This window comes from Ranitomeya imitator, chromosome 4 (genome assembly GCF_032444005.1).
Source record: "Ranitomeya imitator isolate aRanImi1 chromosome 4, aRanImi1.pri, whole genome shotgun sequence".
In the NCBI taxonomy this organism is placed as follows: domain Eukaryota; kingdom Metazoa; phylum Chordata; class Amphibia; order Anura; family Dendrobatidae; genus Ranitomeya; species Ranitomeya imitator.
Window position 1 is genome coordinate 567,216,153 of NC_091285.1, and position 17,161 is coordinate 567,233,313.

Sequence of the window (17,161 nt, forward strand, 5' to 3'; positions counted from 1 at the left end):
GAAGAGGGCATGTCCAGCATGCAGTGGTGCTGTATGGGAAGGGGATGACATCACCAACATGGTGGTGCATCCCAAGGAACGGTGCTAGCGTTCCACCCCAGTGGGCGTGTATGGCATGAGGCGGTGCTGTCAGGGAAAGGAGATGACATAACCAATGTGCGTACCAAGGAGCGGCGCTTGCGTACCACCCCTTAAAAAGTGCCGTGCAACTATATAAGCGCTAGGTTGTGTCTCAGTACGGGTGCCTATGCATCGAGCGCTATATGAGGCTGATAAAGTGGTAGTACATGGAATACGGTAGGACCCACGAAGGAAAGAGGAGCGAGCAAAAGACAGTTATAACATTATGGTTTCTAATTACCTCTTTTCTATTCCTTTAGAGTCGCCTGTATTGATCCCCGGATCCAAACCTCCTATTGGCACTCAATATACTTTGACGGCTCACCCTAATCCACCTGCACATACTCAGTAAAGTAATTTTATAACTGTCTCTCTCTCCTCTTTCCTTCGTGGGTCCTACCGTATTCCATATACTACTACTATATCAGCCTCATATAGCGCTCGATGCATAGGCACCCGTACTGAGACACAACCTAGCGCTTATATAGTTGCACGGCACTTTTTAAGGGGTGGTACGCAAGCGCCGCTTCTGGGTGCGCACCACCATATTGGTTACGTCATCCCCTTTACCTGACAGCACCGCCTCAAGCTGTACACGCCCACTGGGATGGAACGCTAGCGCCGCTCCTTGGGACGCACAACCATGTTGGTGATGTCACCCCCTTCCCATACAGCACTGCTGCATGCTGGACACACCCACTTCCGGTCGGCGGTACACTCTCCTGCCGCTCTACCAGCACATATAATGCATGCAGCAGCACACATTGTGTCAGACAAGCGGTGGACACCGCGTCTACAACGCCATATATATGCGGTAAGATACCCTCCTGCCTCTGCTTTGCCTCACAGGGCGGCAACGATACCTAACCACTTTGCGTCTTCTATCCCTCAGGCTGTCTCATGCAAAACACTTCTCTACATAGACCAAGGATATGTCTCTGACCTCATGTAGATAACACTCTGCCATTTGGCCCATCACTTATATAAGTTAACCCTTTTATTGCAGAAGCTAATTACAACTTGCCTACATTGGCACTCTTCTCTCAAACACCATCCACTACATGGTATGTGACCCCTCCTCCACTATCTAGCCACTCACTTATCTCTCCTTACTAGTATTGTGCCAAGATTGGTTGGTTCTGTACTGTTTTTGTACTAGTTGTGTATCAATCCTAACGTATTGCCATGTCATTTTTACACTGGAAGTCCAGTCTTGTATATACTTTATTTATTTATTTTGTTCTTTTCTTTTGTGTATATTGTTTTCATTGTATTTACAGTAACTGATGAAGGTCAGATTGGTGACTGAAACGTTTTTTTGTTGCTGACAATAAATTTGCTTCCAAATATAAGTTGAGTGCCAGGTTTTATTATATATAATTAAGGTGATGGAACCACATGTCAAAAGCTGTGCACACATATTTACTAAACTATTCTGATTTAATCACACTGCGGGCCTAGGATTCATGGGCATGCGCAGTGCATATCTTCGCCTCTCACTCGCCTCCTTTCGGCTTCTTCAGATTGTGCGGCGTCACGGCTGTGGCATGCTATTAGGGATCAGCTGACGGCGTACAGTCTGAAAGGGAACCTGTCACCCTCAAAATCGATGGTGAGGTAAGCTTACTGTCATCAGGGGCTTATCTACAGCATTCTGTAATGCTTTAGATAAGCCCTCGATGTATCCTGAAAGAAGAGAAAAAGACGTTGGATTATACTCACCCAGGGGCGGTCCTGCTGCAGTCTGGTCAAATGGGTGTCTCAGGTCCGCTCCAGCGCCTCCCATCTTCATTCAATGACGTCCTCTTCTTGTCTTCACGCCGCGGCTCCGGCGCAGGCGTACTTTGTCTGCCCTGTTGAGGGCAGAGCAAAGTACTGCAGTGCACAGGCGCCGGGCCTCTCTGACCTTTCCGGCACCTGCGCACTGCAGTACTTTCCTCTGCCTTCAACAGGGCAAAGTACGCCTGCGCCGGAGCCACGGCGTGAAGACCAGAAGAGGACGTCATGGAATGAAGATGGGAGGCGCTGTTCTGGACCTGAGACACCCATCGGAGCAGGACCGCCCCTGGGTGAGTATAATCTAACATCTTTTTCTCCTTTCCATTCCAGAATGCTGTAGATAAGCCCCTGATGACGGTGAGCTTACCTCACCATCGATTTTGGGGGTGACAGGTTCCCTTGAGGGAGATGAGTGAGAGCTTGAGGTGAAGATATGCACTGTTCATGCCCATGAATCCCAGGCCCGCAGTGTGATTAAATCAGAAGACACTGCGAGGCGGGATCTCGGGCAGCGTGGCCGCACAGGCACAGTCCGCCTGACACCAAATGATGTCAGAAGACGGGCAGTGCTAACTGCATGGCCAAGGTTCAATATAACAGCGCAGGCTACGGGACAGATTCAAACAACGCTGAGGAGGCGACGTTGCGTCTCATTAGGAAGGAAAGTTCCTCCTCCGGGCCGGTTTCATGGTGTGAGGGGACACATTTTATAAGTGTTATTCTCCTTGCACACGCTGAACTTAACTAAAAGAGCCACCTTTTCCTTGTGCAGCGTTACTGCTGCACAAGGTGGCTCTTTCAGATACAAACGTCTAGGGGGAGGGGACATGTTCCCTTTAATTTCAGTTGTAGTGTCAGCGTGGCAGTCGCAGGACACATTGCCGGATACACAGCTGGGGATCAGCTGACGTTACTGAAACCCAAGAACACTGGGTCATGTGTTTTGACTGTGCAGACGGCACTTCTGAGCAGTAACTGACGGTGTTGGAGCCCAGGGATTACAGTTCAGGTGGTAGAAACATGAACACAGCTGGAGACCTGGATACTGTTGGCAACCAATTTTTTAATCTGGAAGAGGAGTTGCAAATTCCCGCAAGATCCAGGCCTTGTTCATTTTCAGAAAAGTAAGCCGGTCAATGTTATTGGAGGATAGTCGCATGCGACAGTCTGTTAGTACACCACCTGCGGCACTAAAGACGCATTCCGATAATACACTAGCAGCAGGGCAAGCCAGCACCTCCAATGCATACTGGCTAAGCTCTGGCCATGTATCCAGCTTAGACACCCAAATCTTGAAGGGGGAAGAGCCGTCTGGGAGTACACTGAGAGAGCAAGCCATGTAGTCTGTCACCATCTGACAGAAACGTTGCCTTCGGCTGACTGGAGCCTGCTGTGATGGTGTAGACATTTGTGGCGGGGACACAAAAGTTTGCCACAGTTGGGCCATACTGGTCTTGCCTTGTGCTGAGGCACTGCTCCTGCTCCCTGTTTGTGCTGACCTTCCTCCGCTGCCTCGACGCACTGAGCTGCTTCGTAAAGCACTAGCAGCACTGCTCTCAGTTGGACAGATGATGGAATGCACCAGTGTGTCTATGTACTCCCGCATTTTACGCTCCCGGTTCAACGGTGTTATGAGGGTTTGTAAGTTGTCCCGGTAGCGCGGATATAGGAGGGTGTACACCCAATAATCAGCCGTGTTGAGAATGTGGGCGATGTGGCGGTCGTTTCTCAGGCACTGCAGCATGAAATCAACCATGTGCTGCAGACTGCCAACAGGCCAAGAAACGCTGTCCCCTGCTTGAGGCGTGATCTCTGCCTGCTCTGCATCACCCCACCCTCGCTCTACACACTGACTACTTGAAAATTGTGTAACTCCCTCCTCTGAACCAATGTCTTCCTCCTCCATTGACTCCTTCTCACAAAGTGTCCCCTGCCTAGGCCTTTGAGGAACCATGTTGCGCTGACTGTCTAGAAGCAGATGGAATTGGTGACTCCTCATCCTCCACCTCTTCCACAACATCATCCCTTAGCGCTTGGTGTTCTTTTAAGTAGGCAGATAAGGGGGATATTCATGCTGACTAGTGCATCATCAGCACTTGCCATCCGCGTGGAATCATCGAAGGCACGCAAAACCTGGCAGATGTCCTTCATAGTGGCCCACTCAGTGGTTGTGAAGTCTGAATGGCGTGCAGTGTGACTTCTTTGCGCCTAATGCAGCTGGTACTCCATTACTGCTTGCTGCTGCTCACACAACCGCTCCAACATATGTAATGTGGAATTACACCTGGTGGGTAGGTCACATGATGTGATGTTCCGGAAGGCGGAATCGGCGCTGCAGAGCTGCAATACGCGATCTTGCCATGCTGGAACGCCGCAAGTGAGCACACTCTAGGTGGACCTTGTGCAGCAGTGCATCAAGATCCAGATAGTCCCTCAAAAAACTCTGCACGACCAAGTTGAGCACATGTGCCAGACATGGGATATGAGTGAGGTTGCCTAGGGCCAGAGCTGCCACCAGATTTCGGCCATTGTCACACAATACCATGCCTGGCTGGAGATTCGCTGGCACAAACCACATCGAGTGGCTTCGATTCCCCAAAGAAATTAATTTAAATACGGCCCGTTGACGTTTGGCCACGGCTGTGCTCATATCGGTCGTAACAGGTAAACGTTCACGGGTCCATGTGGAGGTGGACTTTGACGGCTCCTGCAGCAATGATTCTGAGGAACTGGAGTATCAGGATGAGGCAATGTGTACAGACTGGATTCCTGCAATCCTTGGAATTAGCAGGACACGTCCTGCGCCACTCGCACGATCTGTATCCGGCTCCACAACATTAACCCAATGGGCAGTGAGGGAAAGGTATCACCCCTGTCCATGATGACAGGTCCACCCATCGGTGGTGAGGTGGACCTTGCTACTGATGGCGTTCAGTAGCACGTGTTTCATGTGTCCCTCCACATGCTTTTGCAGGGCAGGGACGGCTTGCCTGCTGTAATAAAAGCGGCTGGGCACATTGTATTGTGGGACTGCCAATGCAATCAAGTTACGGAAGGTGTCAGTCTCCACCAGCCTGAATGACAGCATTTCAAGGGACAGTAGTTTTGCAATGCCAGCTTTCAGAGCCGGTGCACGGGGGTGGTTTGCCGAGAAAGGCCACCTTTTCTCCCATGCCTGTGCTACCGATGGCTGTAGAGTGGGCTGGGAGTGTGAGGATGACTGGGAACATGGTGATGTGGGTGGAATTACACTGGGTCTCTGGACAACAGTGCCAGAGTTTCTTCCATGGCGATCCTGAGTAATCCGTACCAGCTGTGTGTGAGCTGAAGAGGTGGTAGATGCCGCTGTAGGTTGGCCTAGGTCTTCAGTGTTTTTGTAACTCCACCGCGTGCTTGGTTCGCACGTTTCCACATCTTTGTGGTATTGAGGTTGCTGACACTTTTCCCTCTTTTGACTTTCTGATGACACACCTTGCATTTGACAAAGCAAATGTCATCTACAACTGTGTCAAAAAAGGACCAGGCACTGCAAGTCTTGGGAGCGCCCGTTTTGGCTTATGGAAGAGCCATGCTCCGAATGGGTGCCGAAGTGGAGGCTACAGGCACCGCAGTCTTCCCCCTCCCTCTTTGGGCCGTTCCGGGAATCTCTGCCTCAGAGCTGCTCCCACCTTCCTGTACCTCATGCCATGATGGGTCAAGGACCTCATCATCTACACTACCCTCTTCCACCAACTGCTTCTCCTGGGTAGTCTCGGCAGCACAGTACGCACCAGAAAGTGGCACCTGAGTCTCATCATCAAATGCCTACTGAGGTGTGCTGACCGGAGGCACTGGCCCACCCGCCTCTTCAGACTCAGAGATACAAACCTGTTGGGCATTACTGCACACTGCCTCTTCTTCCATTTCTCCAATGCTGCTTGGCTGGCCCCCTCTTTCCAAGGCAAGAGATTCAGAGAACAGAAGTAGAGATGGCTCCTGTCCTGGGCTCTCTGACTGCCTGGGCAATTTGGCAGGGGGTGAAGGATAGATGGGTGCTCTCCAGTGCTCTGTGCCTGAGAGGATGTGGCACTAATTGAAGTCGATGCGTTAGCTGCCATCCATCCGACAACGGCTTCAATTTGTTCTTCCCGCAGCAGCGGGGTACGGCGATCTCCTACAAAGCTGCACATGAAGGACTGTTCCCTGCTGAAACTGGGTGATGATGACTCACCGGTGCCCGCAGCAGGCACAGAATCCCCACGTCCTCGCCTTACTCCCTGCCTTCTTCATCTTGGTAGACAGATAAAGATAGGCAGAAAAGTACTAAGGGATTAGTGTGCTTATTCTTGAACTGCTCCTAACAGGTATAAGAAACACTAATTTTCTAAAGTGTGGACTAGACTTTTATATGAGCTAATGTGGCCTACACAACTGTAAAGTGGTGTGTTTGGTGAACTGTATTATTATTATTATTTTTTTTTTTTTTGAAGAACAGACTACAGGGTGAGCTGCACTCACACACAGACTGTGCAGACAGGTGTGAACGGCGATGCAAAGCCAAAACAAGCTCCTCTATGTAATCCTATATAGTGTTTTTCCACAATCTAGGAGGATACAGAGGGAAAGTCACTAATAGGATAAATTTGAAAAAATGTGCAGGCTGCACTAATTGAGAAACGGACAATGGAACGGTATGAGGCAGTGACGCACCCTGAGCTGACTACAACCGGCTGTGGCGATAGAACAGACTACAGAGCGAGCTGCACTCACACACACAGACCGTGCAGACAGCCGTGAATGGCGCTGCAAGGCAAAAACATGCTCCTCTATGTAATCCTACATAGTGTTTTTCCACAATCTAGCAGGATACGGAGGGAAAGCCACTAATAGGATAAATTTGAAAAAATGTGTAGCAGGCTGCACTAATTGCAAAAAGGACAATGGATTGAACAGAATGAGGCAGTGACGCACCCTGAGCTGACTACAACCAGCGGTGGCTGCAGACTACAAAGTGAGCTGCACTCACAAAGAGAACTTGCAGACAGCTGTGAACAGCGCTGCAAGGCAAAAAGCAAGGTTCTCACAGCAGTTGCTGAATTAGCCTGGGTAAAGCACAATGAAGCAAATCGCTATCTCTAAACTGGCCCTCAGTCAGAACACAGCGTCCTGTCCCTAACTGAATTCACAGCAGAGTGAGCCCAAACTGGCAGCGGCGGCGACTTTTATGTGCATCATGACATCATTTCAGCAGCCAATCACAGCCATGCCAGTAGTTACATGCCTACCATCCAGAACAGGATGTGCCCACACTTCCAATCATTCCTCATTGGCTGATTTAAATGAAACTGACTCTTTGAATTATGGGAACTTCTGATTCCGGTATCAGATATACTGAAAGTATCGGAATTCGGTATCGCAATTCCGATACCACAAGTATCGGGTATCGGCCGATATTTGTGGTATTGGAATGCTCAACACTAGTGATCACATCAGAGGACAGAGAATGACAGATCGCTTTTTTTATTTTTTATTGCAGCCGCCGGTAAAAAGTTTATTACAGGCGATCGCAAAACAGGGTCGGTAAAAACCGACCCCGATCATGTTCTTTGGGGTCTCGGCTACCCCTGGCAGCCAAGACCCCAAAGATTTTCCGGGTCGCCAGAACAAGATGGTGGCGCCCATCGGGAGCCACAAAGAGCACCGGGGGAGACAGGTGAGTATCGAGGACCCCATTTCTCTGTCCTCTGATGTGCGATCACATCGGAGGACAGTCATTAAATGGGAAATCGCGTTTTGTTTTTTTTTGCGACCGCCGGTAAACGGTTAATTACCGGCCATTGCAACCCGGGCGTGGGTAAAAAAAAAACAAAAACCCGAATCATGTTCTCTGGGGTCTCGGCTACCCTTGGCAACCAAGACCCCAGAGAAAATCCGACTCTGGGGGGCACTATTCTCTTGTGCAGGTGTGTACTACGGAGGACAGAGAATGAATTTCAATCCAATATTGCGGCCAGCATGCAGCCAGCGGGTAAGGAAAGGGTGAATCAAACACCCGAAAATTGCACCCATATGACCGAAAACCGGTCCCACCAAATTCAGGTGACAGGTTCCCTTTAAGGCGTTAGAAGGATTTTCCTGGCTCAAGAAAAACTTCTGCAGTCAAAATGTGATGACAGATTGTAAAATCGTAATAATGTGCACACTTAGGATTCCCTTACGTGACCACACACTTGCACTGGAAATATGCTAGATGCACATTTGGAGTAATGTTACGACCAGACGCGTAGCTAGGGTTTTGGTTTAGGAGGGGCGAAACTTCTGAGTGGGCCCCTAACCAGGTAACCTTGATTACAACTGGGTGATGCGCCCTAATACTGGAGGAGAACCTCAGCAGATGACCGCGCTGTTACTGAAAATGATCTCTATATAAAGACCAATATGGATATTACCGCCATATGGTCAGTGGTAGATACCAGCCCTACAGAACATATAAGAGATCACTGCACAGTTACAGATAATGTCTTACCGCTGACGTCCTTTCTGATGGAATCGTTCACTTTTTCCATCTTTTTCATCTGGCCCAGACCGACATGACAACTTCTTCCAGCTACACTTTTTCTGCAGAGAATACAATGATGACACATTTCACTTCTCACATTCCAGCCCTATCACCATCTATTCCCAATCTGCACAAACTCCTCATCATGCGGATACCCCATTACTGAGCCGCTGCTGCCATATGTGCCCCTATTATTGCCCCTGATACCCCAATACTGAGTCGCTGCTGCCGTGTTTTTATTACTGCCCCTGATACCCCAATACTGACCCTCTGCTGCCATATGTGCCTTTATTACTGCCCCCGATACCCCAATACTGAGCCGCTGCTGCCGTATGTGACCCTATTACTGCACCCGATACCCCAATACTGAGCCGCTGCTGCCGTATGTGTCCCTATTACTGCACCTGATACCCAAATACTGAGCCGCTTCTGCCATATGTGTCCCTATTATTGCACCTGATGTGTGGTTCTGTGCCCTCTAAATTCTAAAGCCCCCAAACTGATGGCTCCAACAATGTATAATGACCCCACACTAATCTTCATACTGTATGATGGCCCCCTAGTCTCCATATACAGTAGCATAATGCACCAAATAGTCCACAATATAGTATAATACACTCCCCATAGTCAGACCCAGTAATAAAGCAGCCCCCATAGTCACACCCTGTAGTAAGGCAGCCCCCAGTCAGACCCTGTAATAAGTTAGCCCCCATAGTCAGACCCTGTAATAAGGTAGCCCCCATAGTCAGACCCTGTAATAAGCTAGCCCCCATAGTCAGACCCTGTAATAAGTTAGCCCCCCATAGACAAACCCTGTAATAAGGTAGCCCCCCCATAGTCAGACCCTGTAATAAGGTAGCCCCCCATAGTCAGACCCTGTAATAAGTTAGCCCCCCATAGACAAACCCTGTAATAAGGTAGCCCCCCATAGTCAGACCCTGTAATAAGGTAGCCCCCCCATAGTCAGACCCTGTAATAAGGTAGCCCCCATAGTCAGACCCTGTAATAAGTTAGCCCCCATACTCAGACCCTGTAAGGCTACGTTCACATTAGCGTTGCGTGCCGCTGCGTCGGCGACGCAACGCACAAAAAAACGCGCAAACGCACGCAAAAACGCTGCGTTTTGCGACGCGTGCGTCGTTTTTTGACGAAAATCGGACGCACGAAAAATGCAACTTGTTGCATTTTCTTGCGTCCGACGCTAGCGTCGGAAACGACGCATGTGTCGGAAAACGCACCAAAAAAAACGCACGCGTCCCCCATGTTAAACATAGGGGCGCGTCGCCGCTGCGTCGCCGACGCAACAGCGACGCACATTAGCGGAACGCTAATGTGAACGTAGCCTAATAAGGTAGCCCCCCCATAGTCAGACCCTGTAATAAGGCGGCAGACCCTGTAATAAGTCAGTCCCCATAGGCAGACCCTGTAATAAGGCGGCAGATCCCCATAGGCAGACCCTGTAATAAGGCGGCAGCAGCACCCATCAAAAAATAAAAAATAAATACCTCTCTGCTTCCTGCGCTGCTCCAGCTGATCTCCTGACAGTGGGAGCCGGGCAGTGACGTAATCGCGCCCGCTGTCAGTGTCAGCGACGTCAAACGCTGACTGGGATGATGGGAGGAGCGCAGCGCTCCACCCATCATTGCGATCAGCTGTATCGGCTAAATGCCAGTACAGCTGATCTTCCGATGACGGCGGGGGGCCCCATAGCGGCAGAGCAGGGAGATCGATTCTCCCTGCTCTGCCGCAGAATCTAACTGTATCGGCACGCTGCACGCGCCGACACAGCTACAGTAGCATAGCTCCGGGTGGGCCCCCAGAGCACCGTGCCCGGGGCGCCCGCACCCTTTGCCCCCCCCAGTAGCTGTGCTACTGGTTACAACTGAAATATGTTTCTTCAATCTGCAGTCATTTCTGCAGAAATTTCTCTTGAGTCCAGGAAACCCCTTTAACGTAGAATTTGCTGTTAAAGTTTTTTTTAGATTGGCGCTCTAACCTAGATATTCCTTTACAGATGTTATTTCCTTCTGGGAAGATGGGTGATATCCAAGTGCTCACCAGCTCAGTAACCATATGGTTCACTTAAACTTGTTAAAAAGCAATCTGCCTAATCAGTGGACTATACGACACCTATCTCGGCTGAATGGAACCTGCAACATGATAAGACATGTAATGGGTCAAAACGTTGTTGTTTGATGACTGAATAAAATGTGACTTATTGGAATTCATCATGCTGGATTGAACGCTATTTTTCTTACGTATGTAGGTTGGCTTCTTGGAATGCAAGCAACTGTCATGGTGGCCATAGTGGCTATAACCAAACTTTCTAACAAGTTGACATGGAAGGTCAGCCTAGAGGGAATCTGTCGCCCCCCGGGACATATATGACCTTTTAATATGGGCATACAGGTGTTAGAAATGTTACACTAGTCCTACCTGTCTGCCTCATATTAATGGTCTCGTTGTTGAGAAATCATATTTTAGTTCTGTATTCTAATGATTTCATCCAGGCTCCAGAGCGTGCGGTGCCTGGAATAAATCCCTGCCTCCTGTCTTAATTATCTTACTAGCTCCCCCTCTCCAGTGCCGTGTGACACATAATTGTGGCCCCAGAATCCCGGACCTGTGCCCTGCAATACTATAGAGTACACCTATTCAGCCTTTCTATGGGTACTGGCTACAGTGTTATTCTGTACAGAAATAATCATGTAAAAAAAAAAATAGATTTCTCATCAAGACTGCAACTGAGGCATACAAGTAGGACTAGTGTAACACTTCTATCACCTGTATACTCATATTAAAGGGAATCTGTCACCCCCACAATCAAAGGTGAGCTAAGCCCACCAGCATCAGGGGCTTATCTACAGCATTCTGGAATGCTGTAGATAAGCCCCCGATGTATCCTGAAAGATGAGAAAAAGAGGTTAGATTATACTCACTCCGGGGTCTCCTATATTCTTATGATGACATCCTCTTCTTGTCTTCACGCTGTGGCTCCGGCGCAGATGTACTTTATCTGTCCTGTTGAGGGCAGAGCAAAGTACTGCAGTGCGCAGGCGCCGGGAAAGGTCAGAGAGGCCTGGCGCCTGCGCACTGCAGTACTTTGCTCTGCCCTCAACAGGGCAGACAAAGTACGCCTGCGCCGGAGCCACGGCATGAATGCAAGAAGAGGACGTCATCGTAAGAAGATGGGAGGCCCCGAACTGGACCGCGACACCCATCGGACTCGGGCTGCAGCGGGACCGCCCCTGGGTGTGTATAATCTAACTTCTTTTTCTCATCTTTCAGGATACAGCGGGGCTTATCTACAGCATTACAGAATAATGTAGATAAGCCCCTGATGCTGGTGTGATTAGCTCACCTTCGATTTTGGGGGTGACAGGTTCCCTTTAACCCCTTTCTGACATTAGACGTACTATCCCGTCGAGGTGGGGTGGGCCCCTATGACCACCGACGGGATAGTACGTCATATGCGATCGGCAGCGCTCACGGGGGGAGCGCCGCCGATCGCGGCCGGGTGTCAGCTGTTTATCGCAGCTGACATCCGGCACTATGTGCCAGGAGCGGTCACGGACCGCCCCCGGCAATTAACCCCTGGCACACCGCGATCAAAGATGATCGCGATGTGCCGGCGGTATAGGGAAGCTTCCCGCAGGGAGGGGGCTCCCTGCGGGCTTCCCTGAGCACCCCACAGCAACACGATGTGATCGCGTTGCTGCGAGGGTCTTACCTCCCTCCCTGCCTGCTCCAGCCCCGGATCCAAGATGGCCGCGGATCCGGGTCCTGCAGGGAGGGAGGTGGCTTCACAGAGCCTGCTCAGAGCAGGCACTGTGAAGCCTGCAGCACTGTAAGTCAGATCAGTGATCTGACAGAGTGCTATGCAAACTGTCAGATCATTGATCTGTGATGTCCCCCCCCGGGACAAAATAAAAAAGTAAAAAAAATTTTTTCCAAATGTGTAAAAAAAAAATTAAAAAAAATATTCCTAAATAATGAAAAAAATATATATATATATTATTCACATAAATACATTTCTTCATCTAAATAAAAAAAAAAAACACAATAAAAGTATACATATTTAGTATCGCCGCGTCCGTAACGACCCAACCCATAAAACTGGCCCACTAGTTAACCCCTTCAGGAAACACCGTAAGAAAAAAAAAAAAAAACGAGGCAAAAAAACAACGCTTTATTATCATACTGCCGAACAAAAAGTGGAATAACACGCGATCAAAAAGACAGATATAAATAACCATGGTACCGCTGAAAACGTCATCTTGTCCCGCAAAAAACGAGCCGCCATACAGCATCATCAGCAAAAAAATAAAAAAGTTATAGTCCTGAGAATAAAACGATGCAAATATAATTATTTTTTCTGTAAAAGTTTTTATTGTATAAAAGCGCCAAAACAAAAAAATTATATAAATGAGGTGACGCTGTAATCGTACTGACCTGAAGAATAAAACTGCTTTATCAATTTTACCAAACGCGGAACGGTATAAAAGCCTCCCCCAAAAGAAATTCATGAATAGCTGTTTTTTGGTCATTCTTCCTCACAAAAATCGGAATAAAAAGCGATCAAAAAATGTCACGTGCCCGAAAATGTTACCAATAAAAACGTCAACTCGTCCCGCAAACAACAAGACCTAACATGACTCTGTGGACCAAAATATGGAAAAATTATAGCTCTCAAAATGTGGTAACGCAAAAAATATTTTTTGCAATAAAAAGCGTCTTTCAGTGTGTGACGGCTGCCAATCACAAATCCGCTAAAAAACTCGCTATAAAAGTAAATCAAACTCCCCTTCATCACCCCCTTAGTTAGGGAAAAATTAAAAAAATTTATTTATTTCCATTTTCCCATTAGGGCTAGGGTTAGGGCTAGGGTTAGGGTTGGGGCTAAAGTTAGGGTTAGGGTTTAGATTACATTTACAGTTGGGAATAGGGTTGGGATTAGGGTTAGGGGTGTGTCAGGGTTAGAGGTGTCGTTAGGGTTACTGTTGGAATTAGGGTTAGGGGTGTGTTTGGATTAGGGTTTCAGTTATAATTGGGGGGTTTCCACTGTTTAGGCAAATCAGGGGCTCTCCAAACACGACATGGCGTCCGATCTCAATTCCAGCCAATTCTGCGTTGAAAAAGTAAAACCGTGCTCCTTCCCTTCCGAGCTCTCCCGTGTGCCCAAACAGGGGTTTACCCCAACATATGGGGTATCAGCGTACTCAGGACAAATAGGACAACAACTTTTGGGGTCCACATTTCTCCTGTTACCTTTGGGAAAATACAAAACTGGGGGCTAAAAAAAAATTTTTGTGGGAAAAAAGAAAATTTTTTATTTTCACGGCTCTGCGTTATAAACTGTAGTGAAACACTTGGGGGTTCAAAGTTCTCACAACACATCTAGATGAGTTCCCTGGGGGGTCTAGTTTCCAATATGGGGTCACTTGTGGGGGGTTTCTACTGTTTAGGTACATTAGGGGCTCTGCAAACGCATTGTGACGCCTGCAGACCAATCCATCTAAGTCTGCATTCCAAATGGTGCTCCTTCCCTTCTGAGCCCTCCCATGCGCCCAAACAGTGGTTCCCCCCACATATTGTGTATAATCGCACTCAGGACAAATTGGGCAACAAATTTTGGGGTCCAATTTCTCCTGTTATCCTCGGGAAAATACAACACTGGGGGCTAAAAAAATAATTTTTGTGGGAAAAAATTTGTTTTATTTTTACAGCTCTGCATTATAAACTTCTGTGAAGCCCTTGGTGGGTCAAAGCGCTCACCACACCTCTAGATAAGTTCCTTAGGGGGTCTACTTTCCAAAATGGTGTCACTTGTGGGGGTTTCAATGTTTAGGCACATCAGTGGCTCTCCAAATGCAACATGGCGTCCCATCTCAATTCCTGTCAATTTTGCATTGAAAAGTCAAACGGCGCTCCTTCCCTTCCGAGCTCTCCCATGCGCCCAAACAGTGGTTTACCCCCACATATGGGGCATCAGCGTACTCAGGACAAATTGTACAACAACTTCTGGGGTCCATTTTCTCCTGTTACCCTTGGTAAAATAAAACAAATTGGAGCTGAAGTAATTTTTTTGTGAAAAAAAGTTAAATGTTAATTTTTATTTAAACATTCCAAAAATTCCTGTGAAGCACCAGAAGGGTTAATAAACTTCTTGAATATGGTTTTGAGCACCATGAGGGGTGCAGTTTTTAGAATGGTGTCACACTTGGGTATTTTCTATCATATAGACCCCTCAAAATGACATCAAATGAGATGTGGTCCCTAAAAAAAATGGTGTTGTAAAAATGAGAAATTGCTGGTCAACTTTTAACCCTTATAACTCCCTAACAAAAAAAAAAATTTTTAGAAGAGGATTCTTTACTGTTAGGGCAGTGAGAATCTGGAATTGCTTGCCTGAGGAGGTGGTGATGGCGAACTCAGTCGAGGGGTTCAAGAGAGGCCTGGATGTCTTCCTGGAGCAGAACAATATTGTATCATACAATTATTAGGTTCTGTAGAAGGACGTAGATCTGGGGATTTATTATGATGGAATATAGGCTGAACTGGATGGACAAATGTCTTTTTTCGGCCTTACTAACTATGTTACTATGGTTCCAAAATTGTGCTGATGTAAAGTAGACATGTGGGAAATATTACTTATTAAGTATTTTGTGTGACATATCTCTTTGATTTAATTGCATTAAAATTCAAAGTTGGAAAATTGCGAAATTTTCATAATTTTCGCCAAATTTCCGTTTTTTTCACAAATAAACGCAGGTACTATCAAAGAATTTTTACCACTATCATGAAGTACAATATGTCATGAGAAAACAATGTCAGAATCACTGGGATCCGTTGAAGCGTTCCAGAGTTATAACCTCATAAAGGGACAGTGGCCAGAATTGTAAAAATTGGCCCGGTCATTAACGTGCAAACCACCCTTGGGGGTAAAGGGGTTAATAGGTTGTATATGTCCCAGTGGGTGACAGATCAGCTTTAAAAAGGGTTTTCCTATGTCTTGTCTTCAGTAGCACACTGCACATACCCCACCTTCCCTGCTTGCTCAGGGCAGTGTGCTCTTGGATGATTGACAGCTCACTCCGGCAGTATGCTGGCTCAAATTGTACACTTTCCAATGTACAAGCAGAGGCAGCTTTGCCTCTTGCAGCATCGGAGGAGCACTCTATGGCAAAGAGCTTGTAAGTGCTGTGCCCCTTGCCTAGAAGACCAACCACTGCTCATAGTCTGCAAACGTAGCCATTCACCTAGGCAACCAGCAGAAAGGAAAATTAGAAATTCCTTCATTCTTGAGAATGAAGAGGCTTTCCAATAAAAGGTCAATTGCAAAGTTTCTTTTTTTACAAGCACTGGTATTTTACACACATAAAAAGTTGAAAAGCCCTTTTGAAGATTTTTTTTCTTCTTTAAAGATGGAAATTATCTAAAGTGTAGACATACAAAACAAAGAAGGGAATCCGACACAAATGCATACAGATTTATTTTATTTAACTTAACTCTTGTAGTACTGGAACTACTAGAAAAAAAGCAGAGTAAGAGAAACTAAACTGCCTTAGGTTCAGCCATTCAAAATAGACAAAGTTTCTTTTTTTCCAATAATGTAAAGAATTTAGATTATATAGCAAGAACAGGAATAAATTCTTACAACAGAATATACAAAAACATTTTGAAATTTTTTTTTATCTACTGATTCATTTAATATAAACACAGGAATATCTTATGAATAATTTACACACAGCATGTAATTTTTATGTAACAAATTGACCATGTTATTTTATTTTATTTTTTTTTTTACTTTTTTTGCTTTGCTTTTTCTTAAACAAGAACATTTGGAAAAAAAATGTAATCCATTTATATTATTCTTATTAGCAATGCATCAATTCCATGGTTTTTTGTTATTCCAGAGGTAGTGATCATCTCTGGCCAGTACTTTTCTTTCTGAAGCCTTACTGGATTGAAAAGCAGAAACATTGGTAATACCCTTTGACAACATTAAGTGAACCCGCTGAAGCAGGGTAAACCAAGTTGGCATCAAAATCATTTCCATATTCTTATCGGATCTTTCCTTGGCTGTATGTAAGGTTTGATCCACACAGTTAAGAATGTTTTTACAAACCTGAAGAATATTTTTTTTTTCTCAAAACCTCCAATTCTGCTGCCATCCAGTAAAGGTTGGTATATCCATTGCGTTAACTGTAGTATACAGTAAAAGTGAAATGACCAGTATAGCTCTTCCCAATGTATTCCAATTAAACTAGAGGGTTGTGTTAACAAAAAAAAAAAAAAGTATAATACATCTTCATTGATGATATGGAGCAGAGGATACAGAACTGTTCATTTATAACAATTAGTATTTCACAAAAAGTTAATTGTCACTTTTTGGCATTTCATAAAGCTCAGAAACCAAAGACATTGTAGTGTATTTATGTGGACATACATTGTGGACAGAAAAACAAGGAGCTAAAGCGCAGCTAACAGGAATACACATTCAATAATCTTGTCACTGTAGTAATGCAGCGAGACAAACAGGAGTGTTATCTGTAAACCAGAATCTTAAATATTCTACCCGTAATCTACTGGACCTGGTAGTCCCGATGAAAAACGCTAGTCAATAAATAGTAAATAATGCAAGACCATTTCAGAAAGACAAACTATGAGCTAGTGTGCATGGGCTTGGGGGTTTGGCACTAGTGTATGAGGGTGGTTCTTCTA